The sequence below is a fragment of the Belonocnema kinseyi genome, chromosome 7, assembly GCF_010883055.1.
Source record: "Belonocnema kinseyi isolate 2016_QV_RU_SX_M_011 chromosome 7, B_treatae_v1, whole genome shotgun sequence".
Lineage (NCBI taxonomy): Eukaryota > Metazoa > Arthropoda > Insecta > Hymenoptera > Cynipidae > Belonocnema > Belonocnema kinseyi.
The window spans coordinates 12681871-12701524 of NC_046663.1; positions in this window are offsets into that span (position 1 = coordinate 12681871).

Genomic DNA, 19654 nt, shown 5'->3' on the forward strand with positions numbered 1-19654 from the left:
GGTACATTCTTCTTAAAGTTTTCGATTGCTTTCTGCGAGAACTATTTGTTTTCTGCCATCCTCACTTCTTCCTTGTGTTTCTTTTAGTAGCAAAGTCCCGATGACTACAATTGTCCTAGGTTCATGCCTATTTAACTTATTGATTGTTTTCTGTGATCCTCATTTGTTTTCTGTAATCCTCATTTCTTTACTGCAATCTTCACTTGTTCTTGATATTTGTGTTATTTGCCTAATACTGCTGAATTACATTGTATAAGGTACATTCTTATTAAAGTTCTAGATTGCTTTCTGCGATCACTATTTGTTTCCAGCCATCCTCACTTCTTCTTTGTGTTTCTTTTAGTTGCATCATCCCGATGACTAACATTGTCCTAGTTACATGCCTATTTAAGTGATTCATTATTTTCGGTGATGCTCATTTGTTTCCTGTAATCCCCATTTATTTACTGCAATCTTTACTTGTTCTTGACATTCGGCTTATTTGCCTAATACTGCTCACTAGCATTGTCTAAGATGTATTCTTATTTAATTTCTCGATTCTTTACTGTTATCCTCATTTGCTACCTATGAATGTGGCGCATGCTACAAATTTCTTATTGATTGACATTTTAGCTGTCGCCTCTGTGTTATCGTTGATGTATTACGACAAGAAACTGATTCCACTAACGATGGCAAAACAGTCAGAAAGGCTTTTTAAACATTTTGAACCTATCCCAAAATAAGAGGTATTGATAAACAAATACCAAGGAATTTATACATTATTCTGTAGCTTTTGGTAAATATAGACCATCTTCAGTTAAAAAAATTCTCACTCACTTTCCGATTTGCTTAAACATTTACAATTCTTTCTATTGCATAAAATTATTATAGGAAAGCAACTTACAAACAATATTTATAGTGAAATATACAAAAATATACAACGTTTTCGTGATGACAAAAAAGCAATTTATGCATTTTCAATTCAAATTATTTAAATAATAAAAAAGTACCTTCATGTGGATTTTCCACAATAAGCAGTTGATGGCCAAAAAATATCTCTGGGTTTTACAAAAAAAATCTCTATCTCTTTAATGAAAACTGATGAAGTTACGTATTTTTTCATTGAAGTTGTTTAAAAAATGAAAAATAGATGTTCAGCGAAGATTTTCCACAGTTTTAATATAAAAGCGATATCACATTTTGTTTTAGTCGAAAAAAAAATCTCAGTAATGGATACTCACGTCTTTTGAGCTGAAACAAAAATATAGTTAATACATCTATCTGAACAGCAATATTTTGCGGCTTCTAGGAAATACCTCTTTTACTTTAACAAATTGAGTATCGCCTTCCATCAAATAAAACAGTAAAAAATACCTAAAATTAAAAATAATCACCATACACAACTCTTAAAGTCTCTGGTAGGTAAACCCACACATACAGTAATACACAGAAAAACGCTGGTGTAAAATTTGTTACAACTCCAATTTCAATGGTCTTCCAATGAGCATTTAAGAGAATTTTTAGTCTCAAATTTATTTCACTGAACGTATTTGCACATCTGGACAATTAGGAGAATTTATAATTTGGAGACTGAATTCTGGATCAAGCCGAGTTAGAGTCTGCTGATCCATGCTCGCCGCGACATAAACACCTGTTTATGCAACCATTCGTGCTGCAATATAAGGCTAAATAATTGGTTATAAGTCAGGACTGTCTACAAACAGGCATCAATTTAGATGCAAACGGTCACGATTTAGTTTTTACATTCTGGTCTTGGTGGTTTGAATGTCATGTCGGTTTTGACTAACCTAAGAATTGGAAATTATACTACGCCAAGTACAGACTTTATTTTAAGATATTCATAGCCACTGATAAATTGGAGGGAATTAAAATTTAGGTAATTATTATCATGACTTCCCTTCTTATCAATATCTATCTCACCCAAATGGCGCCCGACAAAATCATTTTGACAGGTGACCGACATTTTTCAGACCACAATTCACGTTTCTCTGGGTGGAAAAAACAGTCTCTAAATGATGTTTTTCCCTAGATTCTGATAATGAATCTGTGTGGTTCAAATTTGTTGCAACTAAATTGAATATCAATTTTGGTGAATAGATGATCGGCGATTTTCTGTGTATTAGAAAACCCTATCACATTATCGAATCTAGTTTCAGCCGTCCTCAACTAAAGCCGCCAAAAGAATTAAAATTTCAAATAATCACCTCAGATAACTCTCTGAGACTGCAGCTACTATATCTATTTTCAGACTAATATTTCACTGCCCTCATAAACTACCTCTATCACATTTAACGAACTGAGACTCGCCTTCGAAAAGTTAAAACGGTAAAAAATATTTCAAATTAAAAATAATTACAATACACAACTTTCCAAGTCTCTAGTTGATATACTAAGCAGTCTGATAAGTCGGTTTTATTTTCTACATACTCTCTTTTTAGGTCGATACAGCGAGTCCAATGATTTTCTAACTTTTTGATACCATCCGAAAAGTACTCGATCGGAAGGTCTCCAAAATACGCCTCAGTTTCAGCTATGAGCTCCTCATTTGAGTAAAAACGCTTACCGCTGAGCCATCTCTTCAGGTTAGGGAACAAGTAATAGTCGCTGGGGGCCAGGTCTGATGAATACGGTGGCTGAGGAACCAATTCGATGCCGATTTCATGCAATTTTGCTTGTGCAACTAAGCATGAATGAACAGACGCATTGTCGTGATGATAAAGCGGTTTTTTCTTCTTCAAATGCGGTCGTTTTTCGGCGATTTCGATTTTCAATCGGTCCAATAATAATGAATAGTATGCTCCGGTCATGGTTTTACCTTTTTCAAGATAGTCCACGAATATTATGCCATGTGCATCCTAAAATACGGAGGCCATAACCTTTCCGACCCATTGTTGCGTTTTTGGACGCTTCGGAGCACTTTGGCCCAGTGGAACCCACTGTTTCGCCTGTTGCGTTGACTCAGGAGTGTAGTAGTGGATCCAAGGTTTCATCCATGGTTCTGAATCGACGCAAAAACTCGGTCGGCTTACGCGAAAATAATGCCAAATTCTGCTGGGAAGTTGTCACACGAATTCGTTTTTGGTCCGCTGTGAGCAAACGCGGCACCCATCGCGCGCAGAGCTTCTTCATGCCCAAACCTGAATGCACGATATTGCCCACACGTTCGAATGATATGCCTACAGCATTAGCTACCTCTCGCAATTTCACTTTGGGATCATTCAACATCATATCATGGATTTTTTCGACATTTTCTGGTGTAGTGACCTCTTTTGGGCGCCCAGATCGTGCAGCATCAATTGTGCTCGTAGGGCCACAACGAAACTCGGTAAACCACTTATGAATCGTTCCAATCGATGGTGCAGAGTCCGGGTAACGCTTAGTTAGTTAGTCGCTTCTCAGTGCTGTAACTTGTAAATGCGTAAACATAAATGGCTGAAGTTTTGATAGGCGTCATTTGAAGGATCAAGCTCGACGAAAATGGTTCACATTAGTGAATACTAATGCCATCTCTTAGAATTTTCAGGTACTTATCAGACTGCCTAGTATCTGCGGTTAAAGCTATATTCTACCTTCGTTGGGAACTGTCCTAATAAACATAACGCAACAATTCTCACCTTATATTAAATATATTAGTTGAATGTGACAGAGTACAAAAACGGCCGAATTTCTGTTGCTGTTGATTTTTTTGATTTTTTTAATTTTATGTAATGGAAGTGTTGGTGGCCAGCAACTTCACCTAAAAGTCCGGTTTTTTTTAGAAAAATAAGAGAGTCTAAAAATCGAGATTGATGCCAAAGAAGAGCCTAAAAAAGCTGAAAATTCTAATGTAATTGCATTAGGTGCAGTGAATATTTTATTTTTGAGGTAGTTTCTGGAATATAGGGATGGCCTTTTAAAAGAAAAGCCGAATATTGTGGCATAAAAAATAGTCGAACGATCCCTATATTGATACTACAAACTTGATTGCCGTAAAATTATATGAATAATACTTTCCGGAATATTAAATGAGTTTTTCAACAGCCAACATTGCGAGATTTTAGAGAAAAAAAGTTAGACCGCTGGTTTTCGGATATAAATATAAATAGAATGGAAGGAGGAAAGTTGTTGATCAAATCATGCAAGATACGAAATAAGATGAATGGATAACAATTGGGCGCCCAGAAAATATCTGAAAATTTGTTATTATGCTCTTTTTTATAAGGCGCGTTATTTTTTTATTGATTCGTAAAATGCAGCATTAACAATAGCAAATGAAATTTGTAGATAAACGACACAAACTACGAAAAAAAGCAGCAAAATTTGTTCACCCAAAACAAATCTACTTTTTCTTCGCGAATCATTTTTTGAGAGAATGCACTGTTTTTGTTTTAACCGTGAAAAACAACTTTAAAAATAAAACAATTCAATCTTTAGAAAAGTGATTCAAATTGCGAAAACAGATAAATGATCCAAATTCTGCTTTTAGAAAAGATCTACAAATTTGTAAGAAACTTTTCACATGTTCAAAATAAAAATCTGCCCTCTGCGGAGGCACATTCTCATCGCGCGTTGCGCGCGCAACTCGCTTCGCTCCCAAGTTTGAGGGCGCGCGAGTATCGCCTTTTACGCTGCACGCGCGATCATATATTTCTCTCGTGCTTCGCGCTCGATAATTTTTTATCTCGCGCCTTGCGCTTGATGATGCGTTTACCTCGCGCTAAGCGCTGGGTTTTTCTATTTACTCAAGATTTGTGGGCAAGCCTTTCAAATTTAAAGGTCAAAGCATCAACAGCTGTCATTTATTGATTGTGAATTCTCTTTGGTTAAAGCTGTTTTGGCTTTAAAAACCACATTCTTATTGCACAAAAGTAATTTTTTCAAAGTATGGACTTACATATTTCAAGATGCTTATTTTAATCAAAGAAAAAATTTCCGGTCATTTCCCGATTTTATTTGTCCGCAAACGTTTTTCACGGTCAGTAAAATTAAAAAATTCGAACTCTAAGAATCATTTTTCCATTTGAAACAATAAAAAATAAACTACAAACTAAAGCGTTTAAAGTGGAACTCTTAAATTTTAATTAAAATTAGAATTTTCTATATATATTATCTTAAGCAGTTTTAAGCTGGAAATTTTGAGAATTTTGCAGAACTTCTAAATTTTTCAATTAATAATGAATGTTGAATGATACATTTTGTTATCGAAAATTTTCTACTACAAAAGCATCAAATTTCTAATTGTTTAAGTTTTATTTTTAATGATTACTTGAATATCTGTTTCTTATTTTGCATTCAATTTTATTTTTATCCATCCTGAAAAATATATATAATTTTAAGAACTTTATATTATAACAGTTCATAACAGGCATTAGTAATAGAACAAAAGTATTTTCATTGTCTTATTTTTATAATTAAAAAGAATCTGCATCCTATTAAAATTAAAAAAATTATTATTAAACATTCTATTGCAGCTTGTGTCGCTTTTCCTATAAATTTGTTTGTTTAAATTAAATGCAGATGCAATTCAGGCGAAAATTTTTGCTAAATAGCATGTTATTGGATCTTGCTTTCTTTTTCCAAAAAGTTTATTTTTTTTATATATATTTTTAAAACCAGAGTTTATAACAAACTTGTAGATATTTTAGTTAAAAAAGGTTTGTCTTTAAATTTTTTTTGCTTCTTGTGTCCTTTTTCCCAAAATTAATTTTTAAAAATTTTAATCTTATTTTTAACGATTTAAGGAAAGTGTAATGGTCCTATATAAAAATGATTAACAACAAATTTATAGATTATTTTTGGGCAAACATCTTTTTTTGTTGAATAGAGTTCACAACTTGTGTCCTTTTTTGAAAAATTTAATTTTTCAATTTTGAATGTTATTTTTTACTATTGAAACAAAAACTACGTGTCCTATCGAAAATTATTAATGATACATTTGAATGAATGTTCGTTATTTTGTTGAAAGAGAAACTTTTGTCTTTTTAATTTTTTAATAGGTTGTGTCGTTGGTGCAAAACTTGAAATTACTGGATTTGAAAAAGTAGTCCAACGAAACCTTCAGAATTTGTGAAGACAATAAAATATTTATGACAGATTGCGTAGTCGAGGCAGTGGAAACCAAAATTAAATTTAGCTTCCTTAACTTTTAGGTTTGTCTCGCAAATAAGGATGACTTGAATGTCTCTTCACATTCAAACTATCTTTCCAGTTTTGTAACCTAATATTTTGAAATTATTGCAAATGATTTTTTACTTTTCTGAAAACTATTATTCTTTTTCCTTATCCAATCATCTGGTTGATCAGCATTTTCCTTTTTAGCATTTTTTGAGTACACTTAAAGATAAATTTTTGAAAAAAGTTTCGAAAATCAAATTGTTTTCGAATGTAAATACATTGCTTTTGTTTGTTAAATATACTGCAATTTTCTTATTTAGAATTGAATCTTTTGATAAATAATTCGCCTTCCTTGGTCAAAAATTATTCCAGTTGATTCAAAATTTAATTATTCTATTGAAACATCAACAGTTTCATTAAAAAGGGATACTTTTAAGTCTAAATAACAGGTTTAATTCGAAAATCAACTTGTTGTCTTCAGAACTTAGCTATTTGATTTAATTTTTTTTCTTCCTTTTTTGACTGGAAACTTTTTTTGTAGACACAAGAATTCTCTTCAAAATTCGATCTTTTGGTCTTAAATTTCATCTCCCCTTGTAAAATTTTTCTCTGATCTACTCAAAACTATTTTAAATACAACTGTTATATATTGTAAAGTTTTTCTATAGAACCAATGTTTTCTTAGGAAAGTTGGAAAATGTGAGTGCAAAGTGTAGAATTTCTTAGAGAAGAACTTGTTAAACTCCTATAAATTATCACTAAATTAATGTAGTTCACATTGATAAATCTGACCAATAAATTTTATGTTGAGGGCACCCCTGTCACTTTATCAGATAATTAGGGTCACACCCTTACCCTTTTCCTACTTTTGTTTGATGCAGGTGGAAGGCACCCCTGTAACTGGTCATAGACAGAATGTAGGTCACATTTGTAACCCTTGACAGCATCTTGTGTGGGGAAGTCGCCCCTATAACTGGTCGCAGAAATAATGCAGATCAACCTCCCCATTTTCCAGCGTTTCGAGGGGCCAGAAAGGCACCTCTGTGACTGCTCACAGAATTAAAGTACATCACATACCTTGCTATTTTCCAACGTCTTATCGCGCCTCTACAATTTACAAAGTTTAGATAGGGCACCCCTGTGACTGGTCATAGAAGTTATTAAGGCCTCGCCCCTTCCCCTTTCTAACTTTTTTAGGGGGGCGAAAAGGCACCTCTATGAGCGGCCACAGAAATAATTTCGGTCCCATTCCTACCCATATTTAAATTATCGTAAGCGGGGGGAAGGGGCACACATGTTACGGACCATAGAAACGATTTTGGTCACATCATGACCCTTTTCCGAATTTTTTACACCGACTTATATCCTGCAATCTTTACTAGTTCTTGATATTCGTGTAATTTGGCTTATCCTACTGACTAGCATTGTCTAAGATACGTGCTTATTTAGGTTCTCGATTTTATTCCGTGGTCAATCATTTTTTTTCTGTGATCCTTATTTGTTTTTTGTGATCATTATTTATTTTCTGCAATCTTTACTATTTCTTAATATTAGTGTTATTTCCCTGATCTCGTTGAACAACACTGTATAAGAAACATGCTTATTTAATTTCTCGATGTTTTTCTGTGATCCTTATTTATTTCCTACAATCTTCACTATTTCATAATATTCGTCTTATTTGTCTAATCCTGCTGAATAACATTGTATAAGGTACATTATTATTAAAGTTCTCGATTGTGTTCGGCGATCCTTATTTGTTTCCTGCAGTCCTCACTTCTTCTTCATGTTCTTTTTAGTAGCATAATCACGTGTTATTTGTATTCGCGTTCTTTGCCTAATCCTGCTGACTTAATTTGTCTAAGATACATGATTATTTAAGTTATAGATTGTTTTCTGCTATCATCATTTGTTTCCTTTGATCCTCACGTATTTCCTGCAATCTTGAATAGTTCTTGATATTTGTGCGATTTGGCCAATCCTACTGACAAGCAATGCATAAGATACATGCTCATTTATATTTTTGATTGTTTTCTGCGACTTTTGTTTTTTGCCTGCGATCCGCAATTGTTCTTCATGTTCCTTTAGGTTGCCTAATCCTGCTTACTAACCTTGTCTAGAATACATGCTCACTTAGATTCTGGATTTTATTCTGTGGTCAATCTTTTTTTTTCTGTGATCCTTATTTGTTTTCTGTGATCCTCATTCATTTCCTGCAATCTTTAATACTTCCTAATATCCGTATTAATTCACTAATCCTGCTGAATAACGTTGTATAAGATACATGCTTAATTAGCTTCTTATTAAAGTTCTCTATTATTTTCTGCAATCCTTATTTGTTTCCTGCAATCCTCACTTGTTTTTTATGTTCCTTTCAGTTGCATAATCCCGATGACTAACATTGTCCTAGGTACATGCTTATTTAAATTATTGATTGTTTTCTGTAATCCCCATTTATTTAGTGCAATTTTCACTTGTTTTTGACATTCGTGTTATTTGCCTGATCCCGCTGACTAGCATTGTCGAAGATACATTCTTATTCTCGATTTTTTTCTATGATCCTCATTTGTTTCCTATGAATGTGGCGCATGCTACAAATTTCTTATTGATTGACATTTTATCTGTGGCCTCTGTCTTATCGTTGATGTATTACGACAAGGAACTGATTCTACTAACGATGACAAAACAGTCAGAAAGTTTTTTTAAACATTTTGAACCTATCCCAAAATGAGAGGTATTGATAAACAAATACTATAGAATGCATACATTATTTTGTAACGTTTGGCAACTATAGGCGAACTTTGGTTAAAAAAATTCTCATTCCCTTTCCGATTTGTTTAAACATTTACAAATCATTCTATTGCATAAAATTATTACCGGAAAGCATCTTACACATAATATTTGTAGTTGCATATTCAAAAAACTCAACGTTTTCGTATAAAAAATAAAGCATTTTGTGCATTTTTCAATTTAAATTGTTTAAATAATAAACAAAAGTTCCATAATGTAGATTTTCCACAATAAGGAGTTGATGGCCAAAAACATCCCTCGCTTTTATAAAAAAAATCCCAATCCTTTGAATGAAAACTGATAAAGTTACGCATTTTTTCGTTCAAATTGTTTGAAAAATAAAAAAAGAGATGCGCAGCGAAGATATTTCACAGTATTAATACAAAAGCGATATTACATTACTTTTTTTTAGTTGAAAAACAAAAAGGAGCTAATTCTACGCCCAAATACATTAAATGACTAAATTGTTCGTAATAATATAGAAATATTTTCTAAACAACTAATTGAGGAACAAATTATTTTATTTCTTGATTTTAAGTTTTCTTAAGCTGAAACAAGAATATAGTTAATACATCTATCTGAACAGCAATATTTCGCGGCTCCTAGGAAATACCTGTTTTACTTTAACAAACTGAGTATCGCCTGCCATCAAATAAAACAGTGAAAAATACCTTTAATTACAAATAATTATTACAGACAACTTTTAAAGTTTCTGGTAGATAAACCCACACATATATTAATACACAGAAAATCGCTGGTGTTAAATTTGTTTGCAGCTCCAATTTCAATGATCTCCCAATGACCATTTGAGAAAATTTTCAGTCTTAAATTTATGCCAATGAACGTAGTTGCACGTCTGGTCATCTAGGAGAATTTATAATTTTGAGACTGAATTTCGGCTCATGTCGAGATTTGTGAAGTGTTGAACGACGCTCGCAGTAACCTGAGCACCTGTCTATGCAACTATTCGCTCTGCAATACAAGACTAAATAATTGGTAATAAGTCATGACTGTCTACATACACAATCAAACGAACAGGCATCAATTTAGATGTAAACGGTCACGATTTAGTTTTTACATTCCGGCCTTGGTGGTTTGAATGTCATGTCGGTTTTGACCAACCTAAGAATTGGAAATTATACTACGTCAAGTACAGATCTTATTTTAAGACACTCATAGCCACTAATAAGTTGGAGCGAATTAAAAGTTAGGTAATTATTTTTATGACTTACCTTCTTATAAATATCTATTTCACCCAAATAACGCCCGACAAAATCATTTTAAACAGGTGACTGACAGTTTGTAGACCACACTTCACGTTGCTCTGGATGAGAAAAAACAGTCTCGAAATGATACTTTTTCCCTAAAATTTTATCATGAATCATTGCAACTCAAATTTGTTGTAACTAAATTGAACATCGATTTTGGTGCATGAAGGATCGGCGATTTTCTGTGTATTGGAAAACCCTATCAGATTATCGAATCCAATTTCAGCCGTCCCCAACTAAAACCGTTAAAAAATAAAAAATAATCATCTCAGATAACTCTCTGGGACTCTAGTTAATATATCTATTTTCAGAATAATATTTGACTGCCATCAGTAACTACGTCTGTCACATTTAAGGAACCAAGAATCACCTTCCATCAGTTAAAACAGTGAAAAATTTTTAAAATTAAAAATAATTACAACACACAACTTTCCTAAGTCTAGTTAATATATCTGCAGTCAAAGTTATATTCTACCTTCTCTAGAAACTTCCCCATTAATGTTAACAAAACAATTCTAACCTTCCATTAACGAATACAGTAAACAGTATTTTAAATTAACAAAAAAAAAATCACCACACACATCTTTTCAAGTCTCTTTTACATATATCCGAACTTACAGTAAGACCAAAAAACCCCTAGGAGTTGCGGAAACTTTAATGTAGATACATGAATTAGAGACCTGAAGACGTGTTGTTATTTTTTTTAATAAAATTTTTGTTTAAAGAATTAGTTAAAACAGCTGAGGCTTGGTTCGTTACATGTGATAGAGGTAGCTCTTAGGGAATTTGAAATTTGGCTGTGGGAATGGATATATTAATCAAAGGCTTGGAAAGTTGTCTAGGGTAATTCTTAAGCATTTTTGCATTATTCTAGAGGTTTTAGTTGAAAACGACAGAGACTGGATCTGTACGTAGTGATTATTTTCTGATTGAAATCTTTTTGAAACTTTTTATTGAAGGAACGTGACACTTGGTAGGTTAAAATTTATAGGGGTGGTTCCTTAGGTGATTTTTTGTAACTTAAAATTTGTTTGGCGGCTTTAGATAAATGTAGTCGAGACTTGGTTCATTAATTGCAATTGGGATAGTTCCTAGGGGTTGTGTGATATTACTTTGAGGGTGAAAATATGTACTAGAGACTTGAAAACCTGTGTGTAGTAATTATTTTTATTAAAAATATTTTGACCGTTTTTATTGGTGGAAGGTAAGACTTTCATAGTGTGAGTATTTAATAGGTTAAGTGGAAATTACTGTGGAGATGGATTTAATAGCTATAGTGTTTAAAAGTATAATTTAGAGTTTTCCGAAAGTATATATTATGATTTTTTTGGCGTTATTTGTTGAACCCCGACAAAACGTTGACTCAGATTTATATTTTCTGCTTTTGTTTAATATTTATATTTTTAGTTAGGGGCAGCAGTTAGTGGCATAGGTTGTTTTAAGACAATGTACTTATTTCATGCGGCTTGTTTTTAAAAAATTTAATTTTGGAAATATTTAAAGAGCCCTAAAAGTATTCAAACCATGGTGCTGTTCATTTTCTTAATTTTTATAATTTTATGTAGAGGTGGAGCTGGTGGCCAGCACCTCCACCTAAAAATACGACTTTTTGAGAAAAACATGAGAGTCCGAAAATTCAGATTGATTTCAAAGAAGAGCCCAAAAAGCTCAAAATTCTGGTATGCTTGCATTTGGTAGAACGAATATTTCATGTTTATGGTAGCTTCTGGATCATATGGATGGCTTTTTGACGTATAATTTCTGCTCTCTTTAGGAGCCTGAAAACCCGAAAATTCTAGCGCGGTTTTTTTTTCAATTCCTTTATTTTTCTGAAGAGCATGAGCTGGCGGCCAGTACCTTCACTTAAGTGTCAGATTTTTTAGAGAAAGAAAAGAGCCCAAAATCGACATCGGTGCACAAAAAAGCCGAAAATTGTGGCATAAAAATATTCGATCGACCCCTAAGTTGATACGACAAACTTAATTACCGTAAAATTATTCGAATGATACTTTCCGGAATATTAAACAAGTTTTTCAACAGGAAAGATTGCGAGATTTTAAAGAAAAAAGTTAGACTGCTTTTTTCGGATAGAAATATAAATAGAATAGAAGGAGAAAAATTGTTGATCTCATTGATAAATATAGAAACTTTCCTTATTTGTCTTACCTTTGGCGTTAACAGTTTTTAAAATAATGACAATAAGAACCTACTTTTTGCCTCAAACCCATAAGCTAATATACGTGAAAACAAATTATATATCTATATAAATATTCGAGAACTTGTAAATTGTTGTTTAAGCGTCAATATTAACAAGGCTAAGATTTCATACTACAGATCCTATGTTAATTCTTTTTTATAATATAAATGTCACAGTAAGTATGCTTAAAATTTTTAGAGTGAATAACGTTCTAATATTTTTAAATGACAGGTTTATTTATTCACACGAGTACATGTACGTAATTTCATAATTGATGATTAGTAATATACAGTAAATACAAAAATTAACAAAAAACTGAATCACAGTGAAACTCTTCTATAGCGCTGATTCCGGGGCTGACAATGGGTGGAAACTAACTCATTATAACCCGCTCCGGTTTTGTTTGTTCACGCCTGGCTGCTCATCTGAGTGACAGCCTCAGATCCCGCGCACCCCGCAAGGCTCTTCTATACCTACATGCGGCGCGGCGTCAATTATCGGAAGGGCTATAGAAGGGAGGGCTATTGAAGAGTTTCACTGTAATTATAAACAAAGCAATTCAGTAAATGATGCAAATACAGACTAAAAAATCAAAGCTGTGGCTGGTATGCATAGCCAATAGGTACCCCCAGGGCGACAGTACCAGTAGGAGGACTATTGGCAACGGGTGTACCGTCGACGGTTCCTCTGACAACAAATCCATTCGGAGCTCTAACCGGTGAAACGACAAAGGGTGAATTAGCGTGTACAGCTCCTTGGAATCTTATCAGTGCTGAATATATGTTGCCATCTGGCATCATTATGTAAATCACTCTTTTTTCGAGAACATCATTATTCATCCACGAAAAGCTACTTGAAATCCTATTTGGTCGTTCGTGAGGCATGAAATATTCAGCTCTCCAATTCGAACCGGCGAATCTCATTCTAAGGTGCATTGGACTGGCCGCTGAACCAATTTCACGAGGAGTTAAAAGCCTGGTACATATCCTACTAAATATTCCATCAAAGTAATTTCCATAGAGGTCATTTATGAAAACTTTAAGGTTCGTGTTACGCCTTGGCCGAGATTGCATCCAACTGGGTACTGGCAAGGCTTCTGTAGATTCGTGCAGACCTACGAGAGCTCCTATCATCAAGGTGCCGTTTGTCAATTCTATTTCTAGCAGTTTATCAGTTGCAGCTATTTCTACAAGAAAAAATATTAATCTATCAAGTTTCTTTAAATTTTTATCAGAGCAAGTATTAGATTTGTATGACATTTGACCTCCTTTGTTTGACTGTATAGCTGTGTGTCTGCTAGCACGATATTTAAAAAAATTAATCTGTTAGATTGGTTTTTGGTACACTCTTTTACTGTCGAAAAACTGAAGGTCGCGTTGGCTAACCAGCCATTTTGGAATGAAAGACATTTCTTTCCGAGATTAAAAATTCCCTGCACTGTTATTAGTAGTACATAATAAGGCGAAATATGTCTCCGAATGACTATGAAAAAAACTTTAGATTTATAGCAATTAGAAAAATTAAAAAATAAATAAAATACAAATTTCGAACTGAATGAAATTATTTCCGGTCATTTCCCGGTTTTATTTGTCCGCAAACGTTTCTCATGGCCAATGACATCAAAAAATTCGAAATCTAAGGATCATTTTTCCATTTGAAGTAATAAAAAATAAACTGCAAACTAAAGTGCACAAAGTGGAACTCTTGAATTTTAAAATTTCGAAATGAAAGTGTTAAAGGTATAAGTTTAAATAAAATACAGATAAATAGCAAAATTTATAATTTTGAACTTTCATAAACTAAAGAGGTAAAAGATTCAGATACAATTCCTAAAAATGCAAGTGCGTTATCATGCCCAATGCTCTGAATTAAATCACTTAAATAAATTTATATTATAACAATTCATATTATGCATAAGTAATGGAAAAAAAGTATTTTCATTGTCTTATATTTATAATTAAAAATCATGCGAATTCTATTAAAATTAACATAATTATTAAACATTCTATTGTAACTTGTGTCATTTTTTTATAAATTTAATTTTTATATATTCAATGCAGATGCAAATTAGGTTAAAGATGTTGTTAAATAAAATGTTTTTGTACCTTGTTTTCCTTTTCCAAAAAGTTTATCTTTTTTTACTCTTCATATATTTTTATAGCCAGAGTTTATAAGAAACATATAGATCTTTTTGGGTTCAACAGTTTTTGTCTTTTTTTCGCTTCTTGTGTCGTTTATCCAAAGTTAACTTTTAAAATTTTTAATCTTATTTTTCAGGATTTGGGGAAGTCTGCTGGTCCTATCTCGAAAAGATTAAGAACAAATTTATAGATCTTTCTTTGGCAAACATTTTTTTCTGTTAATTTGAGTTTGTACCTTGTGTCGTTTTTCGAAAACTTTAATTTTTTAATTTTAAATGTTATTTTTTACGATTGAAACAAAAACTACGAGCCCTAGCGAAATTTATTTATTATAAATTTGAATGAATGTTCGCTATTTGTTGAAAAAGCAAGTATTTTCTTGTTTTCGTATCGTGCATAGATTGACCGAAAAATGGAATTTTTTATTTTTCATTCTTTTTTTTTAATTAAATTAAAAATTTTAACTTTGGAAAAAATTGAAAAAGTTGCCTTAAATGTGTAATAACACAATTGTTTATTAAGATAATGCAAACGTTTCAAAAACATTTAAAACAAGATATTGATAACACGCATGTTTCAATACTAAAACATATTATGAATTAAAATATTATAAAATTATTCAAATTATATAAAATGATGTCGTTGTTAAAGCCGAAGGAGCTTTAACAAAAGTGAATTCACAATCACTTGTATTATCGAGATCGAAATGCAAAAACCTATTTTTCTTTCTTAGAAGAATAATTTTGGTGATGAACGATTTGAATTAAATCTTTTTTAAAATTTAATCATGATAGCGCATATATATATGTTACATGTATTATAAATAATAATTATTTAATAATATTATAATCACCTTGAACATACAGGAGTGCCAGGACCATTACAAGTTGCAGGACAGAAATAATGTTCATTCTTTTGTGAATCGACACAATTAAACTGAAGAAATGGCTGCTTCATTTCTGATCTGACAATGTCCGTATTTGCTAGATTTGAAAAAGTAGTCCAACGAAACCTTCAGAATTTGTAAAGGCAAGAAAATATTTATTACAGATTGCGTAGTCGAGGAAGTAAAAACCAAAATTAAACTTAGCTTCCTCATCTTCTGGGTTTGTCGCGCAAATAAGGCTGACTTGGATGTTTCTTCACATTCGAATCATTCTTTCCAGTTTTCTAACCTAATCTTTTGAAAGTATTTAAAATCATCTTTTACTTTTCTGAAAACTACTTTTCTTTTTCCTCATTCAATTATCTATTTGGTGAAAAATTATTCTGGTTGATTCAAAATTTAATTATTTTGTTGAAACATCAACAGTTTCATTAGAACCGAACACCTTTAAGTCTAAAATAACATTTTTCATTTGAAGATCAACTTTTTCTCTTCAAAACTTAGCTATTGGATTAGATTTTTTACCTCTTTTGATAGAAAAATTTTTATATATGTCACAATTTTCTTTAAAATTCGATCTTTTAGTCTTAAAATTTAGCTTTTATCGTCAACTTTTTCTCTTTATGGGGTTAAAAAATTAAACTGGCTAGGTAAAACTCGAGCTGCTTCTGATAATTACCTTCGTCTTATTTGAAACCAAATATACATATGTATTTTAAGGCTTTGATCTACTCAAAAAAACATCAAACTACACCTTTTATATATTGCAAGGTTTTTCTTAAGACCGAATATTTTTTTATTATTTCTTAGAGGAAAGCTTGTGAAACTCCTATAAATTATCACTAAATTCATGCAGGTCACATCCATAAATCTGTCCAACGAATTCCTATTTTTGTTTGGGGCAGGGGCAAGGCTCCTCTGTAACTAGTTACAGAAAGAAGGTATATAGCATAGCTTGATATTTCCCAACGTCCTATAGGCCCTCTAAAATTTACAAAGTTCAGATAGGGCACTCCTGTGAATGGTCATAGAAATTAATGAGGCCAGATACTTTGCCCTTTCTAACCTTTTTAGGGAGGCGGAAAGGCACCTCTATGGTCAGCCACAAAAATAATTTCGGTCCTATTCCAATTTTTTATCCTGATTCATATCCTGCAATCTTTAGTAGCTTTTGATATTCGTGTAATTTGGATAATCCTAATGACTAGCATTGTCTAAGATACCTGCTTATTTAGGTTCTCGATTTTATTCTGTGGTCAATCATTTTTTTTCTGTGATCCTTATTTGTTTTCTGTGATCCTTATTTATTTTCTGCAATCTTCACTATTTTTTAACATTTGTGCTATTTCCCTAATCCTGTTGAACAGCATTGTATAAGAAACATGCTTATTTAAGTTTTCGATTTTTTTCTGTGATCCTTATTTATTTCCTACAATCTTCACTATTTCATAATATTCATCTTATTTGTTTAATCCTGCTGAATAACATTGTATGAGGTACGTTATTATTAAAGTTCTCGATTGTTTTCTGCGATCCTTATTTGTTTCCCGCAATCCTCAGTTGTTTTTTATGTTCCTTTTAGTAGCATAATCCCGCTGAATAACATGGTCCCAGGTACATGCTTATTTAAGCTATCTATTATTTTCTGTGACCCTCATTTGTTTCCTGTGATTCTCATTTATTTTCTGCAATCTTCACTAGTGCTTGCATGCTTGTTATTTGCCTAATCCTGCCGACTAACATTGTCTAAGATACATGCTTGTTTAAGATCTCGATTTTTTTCTGCGATCCTCATTTATTTCCTGCAATACTCACTATTTCTTCATATTCTTGTTATTTGCCTAACCCTGCTGGCTAACATTGTATTAGTTACATGCTTATTAAAGCTCCTAATTGTTTTCTGTGATCCATCATTTGTTTTTGTGATCCTCATTTGTTTCTGCGATCCTTATTTAATTCCTGCAATTTTTTATATTCATTCATATTGTTGTTATTTGCCTAAACCTGCTGACTAACATTGTATAAGATACATGCTTATTTGAGTTCTTAATTGCATTCTGCGATCCTCATTTCTTTCCTGTGATCCTGATTTATTTTTTAAAATCTTTACTTTTTCTTGATATTCGTGTAATTTGCCTAATCTTGTTGACTAACATTTTCTAAGGTACATTGTTATTCAATTTCTCGATTCCTTTCTGTGATCCTCCTTTGTTTCCTGTGAATGTAGCGCATACTACCCATTTCTTATTGATTGATTTATAAGGAAAACCAACTTTATTTGTTTTTTTCTTCTCTTCATTTTTCAACATAATTTCCTTCAAGACGAATACATTTCTCATAACTGTGTTCTGATGCAGTGGATCAATGTTTATTGACCGCTTCGTCAAGTCTTTCAAAATACTCATTTACAGAATCGATGACTTCTGCGTCACTCTAAAATTTTTTACCTCCGAGCCAGTTTTTGAGGTTAGGGAATAGATGATAATCGCCGAAGGCCAGATCTGGTGAATATGGTGAATGGGGGAACAATTCCAAATTCAATTCGTTGATTTTAGCCATCGCAACAACCGACCGTGCTTCGTCTTGCCCAAATGTTTATGTAAAATATTGCATACACGCTTAGTTGACGTCCTAGTAGCCTCAGCTATCTCACTTACCTTTAATCTGAGATCCTCTATCAACATTTTATAAATTTTTTTGATCGTTTCCGGAGTTGTGGCAATGTCTCAATGTATGCTTATAGAGCAATTGACTTGAAAATTGATATATAAACTATCGAGATGCAGTACTATAGAATACAAGCTAGAAATTAGACTTGTTGGCGTTATTTCTAGGTCAGGCCGAAAACCACTTTTAGCAACTATAGGCCTGCTTCATTTCACAAAATTCGTATTCGCTTTCCAAAGAAGGCCAAGCAGTGCTCGTAACGAGTGCCCCGAACTCTTATACGAATGCGTCGCGCTCGGTCTCTGATTCGCTTTTGTTCCCGCGCAATTTGAAATGCTAAAAAATATTTAAAGTTTACTAAAATATTAAAATGCATTGACAATCTTGTTTTTCAATATAATTCTTTTGGTGACTTTCTTCATAATAAAAAATAAAAATGTTATTTTTTAGCATTTCAAATTTCGTACGAACTGCAACGAATCAGAGATCGAGCGCGACGCATGCGTAGAAAATTTCGAGGCACTAGTTACGAGCACTGAGCAAAGAACTTAGAATCGAAGATCCTAAATGGCGTGGACAAAATAACGCCAGCAAATCATCTCTGATTATTATAATAGAAGATGTGCTCAATTTTTTTCTGATTTTTTCTAATTCCTACTTAGTCTTATTAAAGTAAGCGGAATTACGATTACGAATTTGTTACCTGATTTAAAATTGTCGATTTAACTCTTGGGAATGTATATTTCATTTGTTTGAACAATTACTAATCATCGTATTGCATACGATTATTACAGGAAGGCACCTTTCACACAATATTTACAGTTAAATCAACAAAAAACTCAACGTTTTCAAAACTCAAAATAAAGTAATTTATGCAATTATCAATTTTTACTTATTCCTAAATGTTCACCCTCCTAATTTTAACGTTTTCGAATTTTTGTTCATTCCGCTTCTTTGGTTTCCAAATAAATACTATTCAGAGTTTGGATTTCTGATTTATTCCTTTTTCCGAATTTTTGGTATTCCTAAGTTTTACCATTATGTATTATAACCCATTCTGAAATTTTACCTTTCTTAAATTTTATCCGTTCCGAAAAATGAACGGGTCCCAAGTTACTGTGGAGATGGATTTAATAACTAGAGTGTTTGAAAGTTGTTCGTGGTGTTTATTTTTAATTTTAGATTGTTTTGGCAATTTTAGTTGATTGTTGGTGAGATTTGGTTCGTTTAATGTAATCGGGATAGTTCTCAAGTGTTGCTTAATGTTACTGTGCAGATGAGAATATGAAAAGATTTTTGGGAAAATCTTTTTTGTTGTTTTTTTTTTTTATTATAGAAATATTTTTGGATTCCTCAAAGAAAATTCGAAATTTGTATAGGTTTACATTTAGTTGCAGTGACTATTTTATTTTAAGGGTAGTTTTTAGAATATAGGGGGGGTATTTTGAAAATTAGTTTCTGCCTTTATTGAAAGGACGAAAAAACAAACTCTGGCGGGGTTGACTTTCTTAATTCCTTAAATTTTCTGAAAAGCAGGTGCTGACGGCTAATACCTTCACTCAAAAGTCGGATTTTTTAGAGAAATAAAAGAGGCCCAAATCGGCGTCGTTGCGCA